This window comes from Pyxicephalus adspersus, chromosome 7, assembly GCF_032062135.1.
Source record: "Pyxicephalus adspersus chromosome 7, UCB_Pads_2.0, whole genome shotgun sequence".
Classification (NCBI taxonomy): domain Eukaryota; kingdom Metazoa; phylum Chordata; class Amphibia; order Anura; family Pyxicephalidae; genus Pyxicephalus; species Pyxicephalus adspersus.
Genome location: NC_092864.1, coordinates 19,560,775 through 19,577,735, shown reverse-complemented (window position 1 = coordinate 19,577,735; position 16,961 = coordinate 19,560,775). Strand labels below are relative to the sequence as shown.

General features: G+C 37.8%; 1 protein-coding gene across 4 annotated transcripts in view; it reads right to left on the bottom strand.

Annotated features, from left to right (window-relative positions):
• The window catches only part of ELFN1 (extracellular leucine rich repeat and fibronectin type III domain containing 1), a 344,736-nt gene extending 328,327 nt beyond the window's left edge, over positions 1–16,409 (bottom strand). For all 4 annotated transcript variants that reach the window (XM_072417760.1, XM_072417762.1, XM_072417763.1 and 1 more), the window contains exons 1-2: positions 15,987–16,409; positions 15,094–15,334 (exon numbers count right to left, since the gene is read on the bottom strand). The gene's annotated coding sequence lies outside the window, so the exon portion shown is untranslated. The remainder of the gene's footprint in view (positions 1–15,093; positions 15,335–15,986) is intronic.
• Between the last annotated feature and the right edge of the window lie 552 nt (positions 16,410–16,961).

The following is a 16,961-nucleotide window of genomic DNA, read 5'->3' as shown; positions in this document are numbered from 1 at the left end:
ACTAAATCAGGTTTAATTATCTAAAGTAGAAAATGATTGTCTGCTAAGATAATAAGGCAGATTGTTCCTCAGTTACAATACATTGCATACATGTAGCATAACATGCTTTGCCTATGCTGAACCACATTAGCTGAACATTAGATTCATTGTAATTACAGTGTTTTCCTTGGAGTGGACCTGTGTGTATGAAGTTCAGTCATCCCTGGTAGTAAACCCCACTCATTGACACTAATCTACAGTTTGTGGATGTTCTTGAATGCAGACCTGTACCGTATTCACTTACGCCTCTACCTAAACATCAGTAAGCAGAACATTACTGAGATGACCTAATTTATTTTAGAAGCAGACACATTCTTTTATTTCTCACTATGTGGCAGCTTAAACTTTATATTGGCTGGAGGGGATCTGCCTGGGGCAAGACTCAAATATCTGCTGTCATTAGGCTCTCTAAAAAGGGGCTCAGCTCACATCTAAATCTATCATTATGTTTGCAATGTATATATATATATATACTACATATATTATACTAATATATACTACAAGACCATATGTAATATGCAATTACCTCATACTATTGATCAATATTTCAATTAAACACTCAAGCTTTTATGGACATTTTATATATATATATGGGGATTATTTGCTATTAGTTGCTGTAAAGCATTGCCCACAGGACAATTTTAGACAAACTGAGGCCCTGAGCAAATATTTAGGTGCCCTAGGTACACAGATTAGCATCTCCCTGCACCCCTGTCATTAATTGAATTGAGACCCTGGAGAAGATGGGGAAATTGCCCAGTTTGCCCTACCCCAAAACCGGCCCTGCTTACTGCACTTACTTAGCTTAGGGTGGAACATCTGCCAAGTCTATGAGACATTCCCTCACCTCTGGCATGGTCATTGGATGGGACATTGAGTAAGGCATCCTTCCAAAGGGAAATAGACTATACAAAATTCACTTTTACTATTTAGGAAAGGTGAGAACCTGTTTTAGACTTTCACTTCTCTATGTGTCTTTTTTAGAGTTAGACTATTGTGAACAGATACAAAGGCAGAATTACTCCAATTACAGACTTTATTCCTACTTATCCAAAACAAAAAGGAGTGTTTAAGCTTAAAATCCACAAAGCTGTGCTAATGTTTTTTTGGCAAATTTAGGTTTAACATGTTTCATGTATCACATAGGTCTATGTCACCCAGAATAGCCAGATTGCAATAAACACATTTCTAGTACAGCCTTTCTTTCAGACACATGAAGCCCCAAGTCACCTCATCTTTGAGCCATCGCTTTTTTTTAGCTCTAAGCCAAATCATAAGAGTCTTTGACATTTCCTGAGATTTTTATCTGAGATAAGAGATATGAGAGATGCCTGAAACTGAAAGACATTCTTATCAACCCCATGCAAAGCCAATGAACCCTGTTTATCTATGGCACCTTACATGCCTTTGTTAGGAGGGAAAGTTTTACAGAACAGGTACATGCATTATATGTAAGAGTGATGTCTTAATATAAAAACTGATACAGAATTGCTGTGTGGAAGAGAGGAATTTCTTAAAAACTCTTGGATGACATGTATGGGACGAATTGGTTGATATGACATTTATTCTTTCAAGTAACTTATCATTATTCTTCACTGAATGGCACTGTGAATGAATGTGGGTTTCTATGGATCTCTGAACCCCCTTGTTCCTTAGGACTAGTTATATATTATGCCTACTATATTCAGCAAACTACAGATAATCTTACACAGGGTCAAATACGATATTACAGCAGTCATTATTTTATCTATTTGCTGGGCCATAGACTGGAAGACACAAGCTAACTATATACCCATGAAGCATATGGATCCAAAACATATAATAGTCAGCAAATCCTGGGCATTAGATACACAAAGCTTGGGAAGTAAACTTTATATGCATCAAAAAATCACCAGACATCATGGAGCTGTCTTTCTGAACCTGAGATCCTCCAGACATTGCTATTAGTTACTTGAGATTTGGCTGATTCACCCTCCATGCAATGGTGACCTCTTAGTTGTGTGGCCAATGTCACTTGGCTGTATTCAGTACCATAACACCAAAACTTATTTTACCTATCTATATAAGGAGGGTCATTCTTTTCACTGACCACCATTGTAAGGTTTATTTATTCCATTGATCTCCAATGGTTTAGGTAGGCTTTCCCCAAGACCTGAAAAGTATTTCACAGGTTCTTGAGGATAAAAAGGTTGAGAAGGGCTTGCACAGAATACACAGGCAGAAGCAACAATGGCTTCCACAGGGACAAAAAAAGTAAAAAAATAAAAAAAAAAAAGATCAAGGGGTAAATTTTTAGATAATAAACTTTTTTTGTAGATTTCCATATTTTTCATACTGAGTTCAATTAGAAAAATATATGAATTTATAAACGTTGATTTAATATATTTTCTAATTGAAGAAAAATGTATAGATTTTGGTTCCAAATTGTGTACATCTTAGATGCAAACTTTTCTAGACACATCAGAGTATATGAGAATGTCCATAACCCCTTAAATCAAGTAATCTACCCTGTTAACTTTTTAGTAGTACATGGAATTAAAGCACATTACATCCAAAAAGATATATAGAGCTGCCTTTCTCAAGGTTTTTTTTACATAGGGGAACCCTTGAAATAACTAAATAATATATGTAATAACTATATAATAACTTTACAGATAGCAAAAAACATAATTGCTTATGGAACTTCTAGCAACCTCTTGATAACCCTAGTTGAGAAACACTGCTCTAAGAAATATATGGACAAAACAAGTCCTGGATTACAACAAATACACAGACATATCTGTAACCACTAGAACCAATGTGACAACAATGAGGTCCACATATTAACCACGGCTTAGTGAGAGTTAGATGTCCATTGATATATGCAGTACATGATATATGTGAATTCTTCATTTTATGACACATAGGGCTAAAAAAGTATTAGCCCAATCCAATAACTCTATAGGGGACCTGTTTATAAATAATTTGCTGGCCACATTTCTGCTGTCTTAGATACTGTCCTTTTTTTTGTTAATATTATATGTAAATTATGTTAATCATGCAATATTTGGTTTGAATCCATTGATGGCTGGTGATAGGGGCACAAAGCAGCATATGGTGGCCTTTAAATGATCAACATTTGTTTTGATAATGTAGATGAGAAAATGTTTAATGAACATTCCTTGGAAATAAGCATTTTGCTTGTACGTGAACTGCATGGAAATAATCAACGGTTTTATTTTTAACCTTCTCATATACCTTATTGTCTTTTCAACATTTGTGGCCATAAGAGAGCAATTTTTTTGCTAAAGCATGTGTATTTCTGTCAATGCAGTGTTGTGATTTATACATTGAGCAAACACTACACTTTGCTTAGTCCATAAATGATTAATGACTATTAACATGTATATTAGCATATGTGAAATGCAGGATACCTGATTGGCCCTAGGCACTGCTCCCACCTTCCCCGTGAGTGCTGCTGTACAGGAAATGTAGGAAGTCACAAATTAAGTATTTATTAGAGTTCTGTGTAAAATATTTTGTAATAAATGCATAGGTGTTTTTTAATATCTGCTTGAAGTTCATGTTAAGGGTTGTTGTTCGTATTACATATGGCAAAAAAATCTAAACAAACAAAAAAGAGTCAACTGCTTTATTTTACCTTGATTTGAATTCTGTAGTCATAGACTTGGTATGAAAAATAAATAAAAAATACTTTAAATGGTATTTTACGTCCAAGCCTTCAACAAGCAGTGTAGAGAACATCCCTAAGCATATAATAAAATGTCAGCCAGACCGGCGCTCACTTGTTGTTCTAGTTGTGGTAGACTGTTGACGGAAAAGCCATGCAGGGGTTGCATAATTCAACGGTTTTAATAAAAACTGTGATATCTTGTTTGGAAAATTGAGCTTGCTGTTGACAGTTTGGTAATACAACAGCAAGATGACATCAATAAGTGCAATTATATCTGGAACCCCTTTTTCTTCAGCGTTCTGGCGTGTTTCTGTTTATTTATAGAGGAATAAATACAGCGCTAGACAAAAGACACAATGTATTTTTGCCAGACTAATCAACCCTATTGTTTCGGCGCTCTCAATCTCAGAGAAGTGTGACCATTATGAAAATCCAGCATTCAGATGGCTCTAGCACTTCTCCAATTGTGCAGCTGACAATATATTGGAGCACAGTAACAGCTACAAAGGAAAATATATTATGTATAACGCACCCGGGGAGAGAATGGAACTCCAAGCTCTCGTTTTGTTTTGTTTTTCTAGTGGGAAACACTTATTAGTAGACTACTTCAATCTGACATTTCAGATTTTGGATGAATATTTTCATACAAAATGTGGGCAAATTTTAAGTGGGGGTCCAAATGCACACCTGCACACCCTTCTATTTTGTCTTTGTCTATTTTAGTTGGGGCTCTGATGAAGAGGGAGACCCTTGGCAATTGCCTACTTTTCCCAGACAATGCTGGAGAAATATACTACCCAACTATTACATGCATTTCTGAGAGACACTATTGGTGAGTACCTGGCTCTCTTGGATCTGCACGTTGGCTGTGGCCATTTTGAGGATAGATCTATTTTATTGTATAGAGAATATAAGAGAAGTTGCAACACCAAACACTACCAGTTGGAAAAGAGTTATGGCAGTGAGATCTAAGTGCTGAAACACCCAAAGTATATAAGAAGTCAGGAGCCCAAATGGTCATAGAAAATACAACTTTCGGGTTGATTGACTTGCTATATCACTCCTTTTTGCAGTTATCTTTCTTGTAGGTCTGGGGCTAGAATTGAACTTCAAAGGGCATACAGTTAGCGTGTAGGCACAATCTCACACCTATGCAATTTGGTATATTTAGCAGACCAAAAGGGAGCCAATATGAGATGTGATTTGTCAGGAATTACATATAACTTACTTAACTCCTATTTATGTCCACTGTCTTTAAGCCCCCAGTTTTTTTTTCGTACTATTCCTGAATACATGTTTTTGCTAGTCACATGAGCAATGGAGTTCTCTTCTTTTGTCCTTGGTGAATGCTACACAGAACACAACTAAGAAATACCATTGTCCTATTCTGTGTGAGCCCAAATTGTCTTGATGTAATACTTTCTGGATGTGGGTTCTTGACGCCCCAGGCCAGTGGGTTGATTAATGGGGTTATGCATAATTTAACCCAGAAGAGAACCAGCAGTACATTTTGAATGGTTCATCTGCAGGGACATTGAAATAGAGGCGATATGTACTGCATCCATAGCTGTTTTTTTTAAAGGCCTGGTCAGTGTTTTAACCTCCCTGGTGGTATTCCCGAGTGTGGCTCGGTGTTAATTTTCAGTACCAAAAGCTGTAACCCCGAACCACACAAGCCTGCAGTGTTCTCCGGCCATGCCCGCCAGGCATCTGTTGCCCTGACCAATGGGACATGTGAGGATGCCAGGGTGGTGCGATGGGGGGTGTGACCTGGCGAGAAAGTTATACAGCATGTAGCCCTTTGACATTCAAAAATGCCGTCATAATCAGACTGCCAGGGAGGTTAAAGAAACCTAAGTTTGACCAATAATACATTTCCACTAAACATAATTATAAACACATAAAAACATCAATGTGAAAGGACTTATTTATTGTAATATAAATATGCTGGAATAAAAATTACAAAAACCTATTTGTCTGGATTTTTTGGATGCACCATTTGGAACCAAAACTAATTTCCATTTCTCTGAGTCTATTGCAGAGAACAAATCCTGCCTCTAACCATGTTTGTGCCTCTGTGGGTTCCAGCATTCAAGGAGCCATCGAACTTAGTGCAGTTCTATCCAACTGTGAACTCTCCTCCCATCCACACAAAGCCTTGATTAGAACTTTGCTCTCAGCCACTGAGAACTGATTTGTAATCTTCGCTGTGTATGCTGTTGCAGCTCACGGTCCAAAAAAAAAAGGACAAATAACCTGATATTATCCAAGTTTACTGTTGATATTTATGCTGCCACCGACTCTCCAGCAACTCAATATTTAGACCAATGGTGTAGTAGATTATGGCATATTCAATACCTTGTTGTGCAGTTTCTGCACTTGATTAGCCACAGAAAAAAAACCCACGGTGTGAAGGGTGTGGTTGTAATCAGAATGCTAAAGGTGGTTTGTGTGCGTTAAATATGTTTATTTCGCTTTGGGTTTAAAAGCTGAAATTCAGGTAGCTATATTATTATTTTATTTTAAAGAGGATTTATATAGCACCAACATATTACGCAGTGCTGTACATTAAATAGGGGTTTCAAATGACAGACCATGCAAAGGAGGAGAGTACCCTGCACAGAAGAGCTTATAATCTAGTAGGTGTGGCCAAATTAACAAAGATCTATAATCATTACTAAATAAGGTCCCTTCTTCTGCCTAAGATATGGGGCACACCTGTGTAAAATGTAGGAATAAAAGAAAACCAATACAAATATTTTGGTTATAGTATATATAATTCAACTCAATAGGTTCAACCTTAATTAATAATATCATTAGGTGCCGCCATGTTTGGCCATAACACCTCCATATTCTCCATAACATCTTACTAATTAATGATACAGAATAGTCGAAAAGATTAACTCCTGCACTTATCTAGCAAAGAAAAGGCATGAACATACATTTGTCAACAGTTTTTAATGAAGAGAAAATAATCTTTAGACGGTTTATTCTGTAATTGATTTTCCTACAGTATTAAGCAAATGAGTACATTTCAATATCTGCTAATAGGGATCTTCCTCATTAGGCTTCCATATTACAGGAACAAGGAATCCCAGCAAGATGCTTTATTTTGTCATTGATTTTTTCACAGTAGTCATTCAGCAAATGGTAATAGTCATTCAGGTATGGTAATAAGAAAATTTCCTTCAAGGTTTTCACATTTAATGTATAAGCAACCCGACCCCAAAGTAACTAAAATAAAACAAAATCCATACTGAATCCAATTCAGAGTAAGAGAAGATAAACCAAGATTGAGGATCTCTTTAATCATTTAGAGTTTTAGAGAGTGGATAGGCTTTTTCCATTGGGGAAGTTGGTGATTTGGTTATTGGCTCATTGTGTATCAGAGCAGTTCACTGTGAACCTTCCTAGAGATTTGCTAATGCCAATTTCAATGTCTAAAATGAACTTACGAGTCGATAAGTAAAATATATAAAAAACATATATAACAACAATACAAAAAAAAAATCTAAAAAAATTACCGAGAAATATTTGCTGAAAAATACTGAAGAGATCGCCGTTAGTAAGCTAACCATGCAGTTGGTTCTTAGGCCATTTTTTACCCTGAGCACATACATCCCGCTACCTAATAAACAAACACGTCCATACAATACAACGCAATTCACTTCTTCCAGCTCAACGTTCATTGCTCCCATCCGGCTAGAGACAATAAACTCACAATGAGCCATCTATTCGAGGATCGTAAGTGTCTGCAATAACTTACCATTCACATCTGCAAACTGCTCACTCTACATCTTTGCCTAATAGATACCATTTATATAGAGGCAGCAGAAACCTTGTCTGGAACACTGGAATCAATTTATATTAATGATCTCTTTATTCACCACTGCAAAGGCCTAAATATTTAATACAGTGCAAACAGGCAACAGGGAGCACCAAACTAACAGCGGGAGGCAAGTCTTTGTGGTGTGCATAATATATCCACAAGTGGATCTTAAGGAGCATAATTACAGAAAGGGCAAGTAAACTTCAGACTTAGCACAAAGGTCATTTGAAGCCGTCTTTCTTTTTTGTGCCTCTCCAGCTGGGAAATCCTGTTGATATTAGAAATTGAAAACCTGATAAACCACCTTTGTTATGTCTTGGGGAATGGAGAAGTGGCAGTGCACTGGGCTCGGAGCTGGAGAGGTAGAGCCCCCTTACGAGCACTTCATGCTGCTAGCTAACGCATGTTCTATTGGAAAAACGTGACTTCGCATAACTGAGCTGTGCCTAAGCCACTTCTGCTTTGCTGAATGAGATAGAGTAACCAGAACGCTGTCTGATCCATTGATTTGACTTAAAGGTACACTGCAGTCACACAGATACATTTTGTATTCAGTCTTACAGTAGATCCTGAGTGTTCATAAGTTCTAAGGGTCGTTCTGACATTCGTCATCTGACATTGCTATTCTAGTAGCTAAATGTCCAATCTTCTGAATGGATAGCAATGTGAATTTGTAAAAGTGCTGACCAGAATGTACATTCATTCTGCTACTTAGATTCTTTCTCTAAGCTTTAGCCTTCACCCACATACTTTGAAGCAGGAAAAGACGGTTACACAGAGCTGAGGCATATGTCAATGTTTTGCCTGGAAAGACCTTATAAATAATGCTGCATTGAGCTTCTATAAAGTGCAGATTTTGCTCTTTGATCTTACTACAAGCAAACTATTTCTTTCTAAAAATTAAAGATTTGTCCTCAAATGCTCAAAAAGTCAGGGCAAGTTTAAAATGTTAAAGTTGTCACCAAAACCGAAGTAGAAGAGATTAATCCTCAGTGTATATCTTTCCGGTTAAATGTTTCACATATGGGATTTCTTCCTTACAAATGAGAAATTCCCTTTCATTCTGTGTTGTGTCTTTAGGATACGAAAACCCAGTGGGGACATAGGCACCAAAAAAAAACCTGACAAATGCCACAAACCTCTTTTTTATACTTCTGTTCTAAACTAGATAGAACATTTGTTAAATTGTACAATTTTAAGAACCAGGTGCTTGTTCCAAGAAAGAAGCAGACATACAGACTGTCTTTCAATGAATGCACATATGCATAAAATATATTGGTTTACATATTATAGTACTTTCTATTACTTTTAATATATTAAATATTACTTTTATAGCTTGTTGTGAACTGTGATTCCTTGGGCTTTCTTTACATACTAAATGTAACTTTTATATGTTTGCATCTACCGTACATGTGATATTAAAGCGGCAGAAACATTAGGATAACTATGAGTAGGTAATATATTATAGAATAGTAACATATTCATTTCATCCAGGTATACAGCCAAAATACTTTATTATTTTTAATTAATATTACATAATTTCGTCTTTATTTTAGTCCCCTGGTATTGATTGCACAACTGAATTTTGATTAGATTGGAGTGGGCAGTCAAGATAAACTGCAGGTTGTACTACCATTGGTGCTGCTAGCTACTGTTTACCTTAACAAAAGCAAATTGAAAAAAATATTGCAGTTGTTTGGTTCTAATAGAGCTGAACCGAATGCCTGATGTATACTGTGACTTTGCAATTGGCTATGCTTTGGTGTCTCATGTGAATTTCTGGATCACAGTTCAGTTCAACAAAATAATAAAACTTTTGGCATAAAGGTTCACATGCATCATCTGTGAATCTTATTGTTTTTTTTAGTACCATAGCCCTGGAGACTTTTAGCTCCAGATCAATTTAATATCACTGCAGAAGCTTCCAAGACAGGATAAATTAAGTCTATGGAAGAATAGGAGTTAATTAAACACATAGTTTAGCAGATTGGATGCTGGGGGTGTTAAGCTTAACTGTCTGGTTTTAATGGCCAGTGTCAAGTTTTTAGGTGGCTTGGGATCCAATGTTGGTTGGATATTTAGGGGGAAGAAAATGCTGGGCTGCACACTCTTGGTGTCCGAAGTCTTATCCAGAAATTTTTTAATGCTAGCATTCTGACAGCTACAACAAATGATATATACGGTATATATTCATATGGTTCCTGTGCACATGATATTGCTTGCTACAACCCTGAGCTTTAACAAGGTGCTGAACTCAGTTTGTCACAAAGTCAATAGGTATGAATGCCATCTAGGACAACAAGTCTTCAACACTGCTACATGCATTGCACTAATACAGCCTTCACAAGTAATAAATAGTTATATCCCAGAACCCATACAAGAAAATATTCCAGTAAACCAACAAGGAAGCAATAGGAAATGCCACCACTGAGGAATAAAAAACATTGACCAGCCAAGCCCCTCTAGTGCAGTTCTACTGATGGATTGCAGTCCCAATCCCTCCTTATTGTACAGATACCAATACTGCTGTAAAGAACTTTCCAACCTGTTAACATGAAAATCTGGAAGGCAGGAGCGAGCAATGTCATTATATTGATCAGCGTTCATAAATAATGAATATGAAAGACAATAATTATTGAGGGGTTGTTATAACAATAACAGGCACTAGCAAACTGGGAGCAATTGAAAACACCAACACAATATGCTTTACAGTAAGCTGGGAACTATAAAAAGATAAATCAAATGATCCACACTGCATATTTTGTCACTTTGGTTGGGTTGTTGCTTACTTCAGTCGTCGTGCAGCTATATGATATTACATGAGTATTAGGATGGACAAAAAATGTATACCGTCTCATTTTGTGTCAGACAAATGTAATAATAACAAATGAATTTATACATTTCCTAAACCTGGAGGAAAAAATAACAATTGGACATTACTATTGGAGTACTGGGGATGCATATTATGTTAGCTGCAATTTTAGGCTAATGAAGGATTCACCTGAAATTCTTCTATGGGATTATTATAATAATTATTAATATTTTTGATTTAAAAGCACTAACAACAACAAAATAGAGATCAAGAGAGCTTGCCCTCTATTTTTTATTTCTTTAGCTTCTGATTTTAAAATGTAGCCAGTGTTATATTTCTAACATTTCACAATGTTATTTATCAATGCTATTCTGATTTTAGCTTTTTTTATCCTAATAATGATTATTATATACCAAATTAGGCCTTGATACCTAAGCACATAATAGAAAATTTAAACATACATGATCATAATGCATAAGCCTAGTGAAAGACTTTTCAACTATATATAGGTGTAACTAGAAGAAAAAAAGGACACAAATGAACAAAAAGTTCTATAAAATGTTCAAAAATTAACATTATTTGGCAATAACGCAAACAAGATATTGGTAAAACTTGATGAGACATAGCAGGTACCTCACTTGTCTTCACACCTGGTCAGCAGTCATTAAATACCATGGTACTATAGCATGCAAATATTAGCCCCTCCTGTGATCAACAGCCTGGTTCCATTTCTTTTCACCTGTTATCCCCCATTTTTAGAAAATGAGGCTGCCCATGTAGGTGAAGGAGCCAATGGTGAAGAACAGAAAATGGGAGAAGGTGGAGCATGATTATTGACCACAGGAACAGATTGGGATTTGCATATCTCTAGGTTTGATGACCCCTAGTATGCTCGTTTAGAACACCGATCAAGAGATTCAACTGGTGGTACTTGCTTTGTATTGTCTATATTACTCTTTGGGTTTACAGGTTGAAAAGATACATTTTTCCTATGCAGTAACAGCATTCAAGGAGACATCATTTAGTCTTGCCATGACCTTTAACTATCCAATAACATATTAGTTCTATACAGAACATGTGAATGCAAGATACCGACTAATCGACCTAATGTGTAGAACTTATCATTCATATTAGTGTTCTTTTGTATAAGATTTACACAGGAGGCAATTGAGTTGGATGATCGAGACTCTACCCTAGTCTTTTCAAATCCACATGATTGCTAATTGATAGATGACACTTCTTACTGCTCATGGATGGTAAAAGGAGTAGATGGGTGGTCACACAGTCCTGGGTCTATTTCCATTTCAGATGATCCCAATTTACATAGTTCAATGGTGGAGCTGATTTATAAGCTCTCTAAAGGCTTGTAAAGGCAGAAGGCATTATGCACAAGTGTTGTGTGTTCTGAATGTAGGTAAGTTTAAGCTATACACCACCTTTTCTTTCTGTATCACATAAAAAAGACTAAACTTCATTTACTAAAAATATATTCACTGAGAGTTGCCTCTATAGTATGCAGAAATGCACTAAAACTAAATTAAATTCTAACCGATAAGAGGTGATGTTCAACATTCCAAGCGCAGAGCGGTCGGAAGACAGTTCCTTTGAATCCTCGCATAATTATCACATCCCTATTTCTGATGGAGCAGGTGGCAAGCTGTTAGATGTGACATTTTCAGAAGAAAAGCAAACAGGAGCACGAAGCTGTACCTGCGTTATGTTTCACAAATTAAAAGCACCATTAAAGAAGGGAGCCTACCTGCTGTGTTCATCTCCAACCCTACAAGCAGTGTAGATTACCTGGGATGTCACTGCTGCCCAAATTTCTACAAATTGCTGAAATTACCCAGGACAATAGAGACATATCTAGATTAATTAGAGAATTCAAACTAATATTGCAATGGATGGGGGATAGCAAGGACAAGTGGTCAGTGGAGAATAGGTCATTAATCTTTGGCCACATGTTTAATTCCCTCCTGTAGAGTCAACATAATCATATGTTGTATTCCCCCTTTCCCCTTACATTAACCTGTCCTCCATGTTGCAATGGGTTCTGGCTGCCCAGGGCATGTGGGATATTATTTTCGCTTCATTAAAATGCAATCAGGATGCTTTGGCAACTGAATTTGCCGCTAAACAATAGTCTTTCTGATTGGCAAGCTTTTTTGTTCCCGTGCCTATCATTAATTCTCTTACTCGAATGAAAACTACAACAGCATCTGTCATTCTAATTGTGGCTGCAATGCATCAAGTGGATGCTACTGAAATCTCCTTTGCAACCTAGATCACAAAAAGTAAATGAAACACGTAAAAAAAAAAATTGCACCCCAGACATCGCAGATGTCCATGAGCCTCGTCTCTGTATATCTGCTTCTCTCCTCTGTTGTGAGATTTATTCTTGCAATCGACACATTGGCAAGCAAATCATTTTATGTGCTTACACTGCGTGGTAATGGCAAGGCGATTAAAAAATGACTGAATGGAATTTTAAGAGAATGAGGATTTTAATTAATACCAATGCTTAATAAGAGTTATAATCGAAAAAGGAATTAAGGCTTATTGCTAAAATTAGATTGCCATAGTAAAACTGAATGGCTTTCATCAGACAGAAAAAATTCAAAAACTATGAATGGTATTAAAGGCTACTCAAAGTGGATGCAACCAGGATTTTTAGATTCATTAAGGAATTGGAATTAATCAGAGGATGGGTATTCAAGGGAGACCCGTGCCTAGAGGGGAATTCCATAATGACCTCATGTGTGACATCACCATCAATTCTTGATCATCAACCCAGACCAAATTTAATCACCAAGCGATCAAAGTAACCTCTGTTGACTCATGACCTTATTTTGGATGGCAGCAAATAAATGGAGAATTTGAGATGCCACGGTCACCGATGATATATCAACATACAGTTTTTGTCTGTGGGATTTATTAATTGTATATTGGTGCATTGGACTGTTAAGGCTGTGACTCTAGCCTGACCCTGCGATGCATCTAACCATTACTAAGAAGATACAACACACCTTGTCCATAAAATCTGTTAAAGTGACATTGCGTTCAATTTGCTACAGTGCAGCCCGTGTTGATATGCTTCATTGGACATATTTGTTAAAGCAACAATGCCACGCTCCATTTCATTTATTAAAGTGAAATGCTAGGCTCCACAGGGTATACTTATTAAAGTGGCAGAACAGCCTGTTCAGTCTGATTGTGTTCATACACCAGACATACATGTAGGGTATGTCCAGCACTCATACGAGCTATGGGTCAATTATGTGAAAAAGATAGTGTTTAAATAGGAATGTATGACTCATGTAATGGCAAATGGCATGTAATGACCTTATAGTATGACACAAAATGAGTAAACTAAAGCCAACAGGCTTACCATATAATATTAAATTCCTGGCCATGGCATCAATTATTCAGCACGGCTGCCCTCTACACATTGTCAAAATGTTGTAAATTATGTAAATCACAGTTACTAGACAAAATTAAATAAATCATTTCCTAGCATATACTGATAATTTAAATACCAAACAATACATTTTAATGCATTGTGTAAATATATATGCAAGACTGGTCTGAAAGTTCCAGCCCACCAAGAACTTCGATTTCAGCTATAGGTGCGTATTGATGATTTGGATCACGCGTAGGCTACTTCAATAAGCAGATTCCATCCTGGAATTCCAAACTTTTTACGCTGGTATGAAGTCTTACTCTTTCTGCTGTAGACAGAGGAATCTATGTGCTCCTTTTGCTGTCTCCATAGCACTTAGTAATTAAACAACAAGCAGACAAATGAAGACTTCTTGTAACCGGTAGGTAGGCAGCTCATGTGCAGAGATCTCACCATAGGCGTCCCAGGAGGTATAGGACATTAGTGCATGGTTCAGCCCACCATACCCTTTAAGGCTCCGGTATAATAAAACACTACACCACAATGAAGCTGAATACTTCACTTTCTCAACTATGCTTTAATTTACCAAGAACTGTAACAACACAATATGTCACCTACTATATTCAGCCTTCCTGTAAGTTCTCCACAACCTGCAATTCTTTTATCTCCCCTTCATGGAAGATAACCAGAAAATCTGACAGTGGAAATTAACAGAGCAAATTAAACTAAGCTGAATCTCTTTATTTCCAATAAAGGGTGAAAAAAACTAGGCAAAACTTAGTATTCAAGATCAGCAGGCGGCGGATTCCATTCTCCAGAGGACCGCATGCAATCAAGGCCATTACTCATTTTCGACAAGTTCTAAACTGATCAGCAAACAGCTTACTCTGTATTAAAAAAAAAACCTAAAGACTGGCTAGACTGGCACACTATAGACTGACTTTCCCATTGCTTTGAAGAAGAAAAAAAAATATAAAATGAGCTTCAGCCTACAGGCATCTCAGATCTCTCTATCTCACATACTCCTAACAGCTTTGGATCAGACAATGAAAATGCGTAGATTCTAAATTGCAACAGTTGTATTAACCCTCCTAGTGGCAAGATATCACAGAGCTGGTTTTAAGGCAAGAGCTATATATAGAACAGTTGCTGACTCTCATAAGGGCTAGAAAAAAATACAATTTGTAAAATGGGAACTAGGAACATGAGAAATGGAGCAGAGAGAAGCCTGAAAGTCAATGCATTTTGTTTGGTCAAATGTTATAGTACAAAGAATTGCTAGCATTGCATTAGGACTGTAAGAATGTACAGCTATGTAGAGATAAATCTAAATGGCATACCTGATTAAAGTCCAGCTGAGGATAGATGAAGGGAAGGCTCCTTGCAGTGCATTGCATGGGGGGAGATGTGCTGGACAGCTCCAGGGTTTAGCTGGATCCAGGACTTCAGGCGAATCCTAGTGGAGCCAGGAGCTGTCCGCCATCCGCTGGTGCTGAAACCTCCTCTGCCACCTTCAGGACATCTCCAGCTCAACAAATTCACCCGGGACAACCGGATTCACACAACAGTCAATGGATCCCTCTTGAGGAGGAAAGAAAAAAGACACAAGGGTACACACTAAGCACTCAACTATCCCCCACCACCACCATAATGGACAACCCCAATCAAAGTACCTCCTTAATCTAGAGAATGAGTAAATTATGGCTATGTGTTAAAGTTTCCCAAGCCATTTATTAAAGGCAAGTCAAGATGCTTTGAGTATCCATAGTCTTACATGTTGACCATTGCCAAAGCAGAATATGGAAGAGTTAACCCCTTAGATAGTCATCCCCTTACTAGTCTCCTTAACCAAGATGCCCAATTAACCACCCTATGTTCCTTTTCTCATCAAGGAAATTATAGAACTCACCAAGCCCTAGGCTAGCGATCCAAGAGTTGGGATGTCTACAGATCCCCTTCTCAGACACTATCTGTCATGTCCCCCCCAGCTTCCCCATCTCCTATCACATCTGGAGGCACAGATGTGGGTGGAAATTAACCCCCTGGCTGCCTGAGCAATGTGTGGAATCAAAGCTAAGGCAGCAGAGATGTGAACTCTATCTGCTGCATGAATAGTGAAATAGCATCACAGGCATTGCTATAATACAGAGACAGGCAGGAGGGTAATGCATGGGCTGGATCTATTGCTGGATGGAGCAAACATTCTATACTGCAGCAGGGGACTGACACTTACCTGTCTTACACATTTGGGTCCCTGTGCCTGGCTGGATCCTCGGGACATTGGAGAATTCCTGCACAGCTTCTATTACACAGATCCAAGGGCCCGGCCTGAGAGCCGCAGATCCTCACTGCGTCAAGGAGCTGAACGCTTCATCCAAGGCGAGCTGCTGGAGAGCTGCCGGCACCTCTCATGGATTGCAAGCAGCTGGGGAGGAGAGCGATGTCAGTGGCAGCTCTTAGGTAGCAGCATGTGTCACACAGGATGGAGCGCTATCATGGTTTATTGTGGGGAGTCCTGCTGAAAAGGGGGAAAGGAGCTGCAACTTAAACAGCATGTTGATTCAACGGTGCGCAATGTGAAGTTCATGCATAAAGCTCCCAGACAAATTGTTTGCCAAAGACTGAGGGATGATGAGCAAATAGATCTGCAGTGTGAACATCCCTCCACCCACTGCCCCTTTACCATCACTACAGACCCACACTGATTTATCCACACCATCCCTTCTATACAATTTACATCTGTCTGTATGTGTAATACTTTGTATTGGAACTGTTTTATATGGGACTTGTAACAGTCTACTGGGAGCAGCCTTTATTTTTCTTACTCCTTCAAACCTTTTAAAGCATGATGTTTTTATACCGTATCCTTTTTTATCTTACATTTCTTCCTGCACTTTATTTCTCTTCTATTTCTCTTCCATTGGTCTGTCCTGTGCCCTTCTCCTCTTTCCTTTTTAGCTTTTAGGTTTTTTTTTTTCTGGCTGTCATACCAGCCTGTGGGCAACATTCTGCCCAATTCACTCTTTATTCCATTTACTTCTATTTATATTAAAACTCATTATATTCTTGCTTATACTGGATTTATATTACAATACTGCTCTCTAGCCTCTCCATGTCTAGCTCTCCCTCCCTTATTCCTTACCACTTTCCTATTATTTCTTCTGCATTATGTTCTCTTTCCTCTTCCCACTTGTTACCCCTGTTTTCT